The sequence below is a fragment of the Bos mutus genome, chromosome 9 (assembly GCF_027580195.1).
Source record: "Bos mutus isolate GX-2022 chromosome 9, NWIPB_WYAK_1.1, whole genome shotgun sequence".
NCBI lineage: Eukaryota > Metazoa > Chordata > Mammalia > Artiodactyla > Bovidae > Bos > Bos mutus.
Window position 1 is genome coordinate 87,971,432 of NC_091625.1, and position 5,226 is coordinate 87,976,657.

A 5,226-nucleotide genomic window follows, 5' to 3' on the forward strand; every position below is an offset into this window, starting at 1 on the left:
CGGGTTTCACTTTTCCTTGGATAATTTAAAATTTTCTAGCATTCTTTTTATTCTGTTGGCAAGAGTAACACATGTTCAATGCAGAAAATTGGGGAAAAGAAACAGGCAACCATAATGAAGGGGAAAAAAAGTCATTTTAAATTCCATCATCCAGAAATAATTATTATAATATTCTAGTTTTCTTATTAGGCATATTCACATACATTAACATATATATTCAGCTTTTATTCTTTCAAAATTGAGATGTTACTGTAATTGCAGTTTTATAAGTTATTTTAAAAATCTAATAAATGCAAAAAATAGTATCATTAGCAAAAAGTATAAAATTAATATTGTTTTTGCAATTGTCATAATTTTTACAGTTTCACACACACACACCTTGATCTGGGTCATGGATATAAACAGGTAATACATACTCTTTAATAAGTCATTTCACATTGTTATTAATACAAAACAACATTTAAGGCACATGACTACACTTTCCATAATATGTTTCCCTCTAAATTGACAAATTACTGCAATCATGTGTACATTTGGAACTATGGCCAAAAATGCATCACTCCTAGCCAAACTAACAGCTATTATGTAAAGATAATAAATCAATTTTTTTTCTAAATCCTTCAACTACTCAGACTAGAATAAGGATATGAACCAGGAAAAATATACAAAGTGAACATAGATTTATTGAATACGGAATAAAACTTCCTTTCTCTAATTCAGATTCAAATGCCAATTTAATTTTTATTCTCTAGATTTCAATGGGAGGAAAGAATATTCGCTATTGAATACTTAGGAGTCATATACGCAAAAAAACAAATTTTTTTTTTTAAATAAAAATCACCTGTTAGTCAACTATACTCCAATTTAAAAAAAAGCAAAACTATTCCCAAAAAAATTGCAGAAGGAGAAATACTTCTGAACTCATATCATTAGGCCAGCATCACCCTGATACCAAAAGTAGACAAAGATATTACAAAAAAAAGAAAATTATAGGCCAGTATCACTGATGGACATGCAAAAATGCTCAACAATATATGAGCAATGTGAATTCAATAATACATTAAAAAAAATCATACAGTATGATCAAATGGGGTATGTAGTTAATACTGCTGTATGTTATATATGAAAGTTAAAGCAGTAAATCCTGAGAGTTCCCATAACATGGAAAAATATTTTTTGTTTGTTCTTTTAAAATTCTGTATCTATATGAGATGATGGAAGTTCACTAAAGTTACTGTGGCAATCATTTCATGATGCACGTAATTCAAATCATGCTGTACATCTTAAACTTACACAGTGCTCTATGTCAATTAAATCTAAATAAAATTGGAAAAATTGTAAATCAATCAATGAATAAAAATTAAAATCACAGCAACTAGAGAAAAGCCCACAAAGGAATGAAGACCCAGCACAGCCATAAATAAATGAACTTAAAAAAAAAAAAAAGAATTTCCAAGAGCATAATAACATTCAAAACAGTATATCCAAGTGATTGTTCCACTTTTCAAAGTTTCCATTAATTTGGTAGCATAAGCAGATGCAGATTTTGGAATTTTTTAATGTAATTATGCACCTGATGAACTGGAGAGAAGGAAGGAGAAGTGTGTCTAGTTTCACTATTGATTTTCTATCTTTATCCTGATTTATCACAGCTACCCCTTGTATGCATAAGGCATTGGTAGGAGTGACAAGAAGTTTTATTTTTTTTTAAAAGGCAGCTTCTAGAATTGAGATCAGCCCCCGAGAATACAGAATCTAAAGACATGGACCAAGATTAGGATGAGAGCTCTATAAAACGGAATAAAACAGTCAATCTGTCTTGTACACAATTCTAATAATTCTTGTTTTTTTTCGCTGGGTTCTTAATCACAAAAAAATAGTTGAAGTATCTTTTAATGTTAAAGACAACGTATAGCAGGCTAATATTAAATATTCACAGAGATTTATGTTAATAGAGGAACATAAAAATCTGTCAGTAATTTACAATGTATGTCTCTGTAGTGTCTTTTCTTGAGTAAATGGTGTTGACTTAAACCAGTTTTCAGCTTTAAAAAGTCCCAAGCATTTCACCTGGCAGTTAACTCAATATGAGTTTGTTGAATTAATAGGTCAAAATACATTTTTTAATGTTGATTCTGGTGGCTCAGACAGTAAAGAATCTGCCTGCAGTGCAGGAGACCTGGGTTCGATCCCTAGGTTGGGAGGGTCCCCTGGATGAGGGAATGGCTACCCACTCCAGTCTTCTTGCCTGCAGAATCCCATGGATAGAGGAGTCTGGTGGGCTCCAGTCCATGGGGTCGCAGAAAGCCAGACACAAGTGATAGACTAACGCTTGATCTTCCCTGGAGTGAAGAAACTTTCCAGATGCCTTCAGGTACCCTCCATAAATGTGTCCTGAGAAATCCTCTCTTCATAGTGGGGAAATCATTCACTATATCTGGGTTCTAGTCACTCCATGGTGGGTGAAGAGCAGCCCAATTCAAGAAAACTGAGAAACCAAAGCTATATTGGCTTATTGGGGACTGCTTTTCAATTATATTCATTTATTTATTCATTTATAGTTAGACATATCTTGAGCAAAGTGGTGGGAGCTATGTTAAACTAGTTCTCTGTAAATAATTGCTTCTATAAAGTTTTCCACAGTGGCTGGTGACAAGTGGGGAGATGTGTGTTCGTGCTAAGTCATTTCAGTCGTGTCCAACTCTGTGAGACCCTATGGACTATAGCCCACCAGGCTACTCTGTCCACGGGATTTCCTGGCAAGAATACTGGAGTGGGTTGCCATTCCCTCTTCCAGATCTTCCAGACCCAGGGATCAAACTTGTGTCTCTTCTGTCTCTTGCATTGGCAGGCAGGATCTTTACCACTAGCACCACCTGCGAAGCCCCCTGGGGGTGGGGCATATGTGTATATAAATTATATGAATGAAAGAATTAACCATTCCATCAAACAATGCCCCCAGCAAGCCTCATCTCCTGGTTCCCTCCCTTTGTTACTTTAGAGTAATCTTGATTTAAGTCAGTTTTAAATCTTGGCCAATTTTAAATCTTGGTAAATGAAACAGGGACTTCTCTGATAGCTCAGTTGGTAAAGAATCCACCTGCAATGCAGGAGACCCCAGTTCAATCCCTGGGTCAGGAAGATCTGCTAGAGAAGGAATAGGCTACCCACTCAAGTATTCTTGGGCTTCCCTTGTGGCTCAGCTGGTAAAGAATCTGCCTGCAATGTGGGAGACCTGGGTTCGATCCCTGGAGAAGGGAAAGGCTACCCACTCCAGTATTCTGGCCTAGAGAATTCCGTGGACTGTATGGTCCATGGGGTCGCAAAGAGTCGGACATGACCAGGTGGTTTTCACTTTCAAATGAAACAGACATATGAATAGCTGGCTTAATACTTAAACCCCAAAGCAATATATTCCTTAAAAGTTAGAATAGTAACAGTTGCCTATACACATAATGTATACCTACAGGAGGTTGGCCTTTAGTGGGGGGTGCCGTGCTGTGTGACCTGGGGAGGGAAAGTGTGGAGTCCTAACCACTGGACCACCAGGGAACTCCCTGACCTTTAAGCTTAATCTGTATGTTGAACTTTGTCTGCAGTTTCTACATGAGTGTTGGTTTATTAGCTACTCATTAATTGAATATAATTATTAACTTTTCTAGTTTTCTATTTAATAATCAGCAAATGCAGGAGAGTAGGAGTTGGGCTCTTAGATGACTTAGGAATCTTGATGTAAGTAATTGCTTCTGAAAAAATAGACTTTATTTAAGGAAAATAAGTTATAAGTGGTAGTTTCAGGGGAGAAGAGGTGCTAGTGTTATGTGAAATTGTCTGAAGGTTTTGTATGGAGAAAATGATCTGTGGGTTAGAGTGTTGGTTTTAAATTCCGTTTTAAACACTCTAGTAATTATTGTGCTTTCAAGGGGCTATAGTCAAAGTTAACACTTGTGAACTATTGTTTTGGTGTGTGCACAAGATGCCCGGCTATGACTCTAACTTTTATTGGCAAATCTTGCGTGACCTGTGTTTCTGGAGAAGTAAGCATGAGACAGGCATACAAGTTCAGCCTGCTGTAACAGCAACGTGTACTTGTTTTTGAGAAATCTCAAACTGTTTTTATTAACTCTCTCAGGGAAATGACTACCACCAACTGCCCCCATGGGAGGAGATGCGCAGGGACACCTGCGTCCTGCTGTTTGGAGGAGACAGGGTTGCTGGCGAGGAAACGAGATATCGAGGTAACTGACAACCATGGACTGAGAAGTGCAAACTAGAGACCAGCGGCCTGCCTCTCCACGGCTGCCACCCATGCCACGACCCCGTGGACCGCAGCCTACCAGGCTCCTCCGCCTGCGGGATTTGCCAGGCAAGAGTACGGAGTGGGTTGCCATTGCCTTCTCCAGCAATTCTGAAGGCGTCTCCAGAACTCTGGAAAAGAAAACGTTGGTGGCTTGACTTGGAGCCTTGAGTGAGAAGCACAGTAATGCTGTGCTAGGCATATAACGGGCACTCGCTAAATACATGTTGAAAGAGTGAAGGAGTGAATAAGATTTGAATACATGTGCAATAGGTTGGGACATCCCATTGCTGGGGATAATACATAACAAAACCACTCTTCTTTACGAAAATAGCAAAGAGCAAATGTACACCACTATGTACAAAATAGATAGCCAACTAGGACCTACTATATAGCACAGGGAACTAAATTCAGTTTCTTATAATAACCTACAATGGAAAAGAATCAATGAATTACTTTGCTGTACACCTAAAACTAACACAACATTGTCAGTCAACTTGTAAATAAAAATTTTATTACATTTCAATAACATTTTTCAAAATTGATGAATAAATCAAAAAATAAAATTAATGAAGCATCTAAAAAATACAAAGAGTAATTCCCCAGTCTGTGAGTAAAATGGAAAGGATTCTTTGGTCAGTCTTAAAACCAAAGGAACTTAATGTGTGTGTTTGTCTGAAGCTCTAACACTTTGACCATCTGATGTGAAGGGCTGACTCACTGGAAAAGATTCTGGCTGGGAAAGACTGAGGGCAAGAGGAGAAGGGGACAACAGAGGATGAGATGGTTGGATGGCCTCACCGACTTAATAGACATGAGTTTGAGCAAGCTCTGGGAGATGGTGAAGGACAGGGAAGCCTGGCGTGCTGCAGCCCATGGGGTCACAAGGAGCTGGACACGACTGAGCAACTGAACAACAACTTAATGTG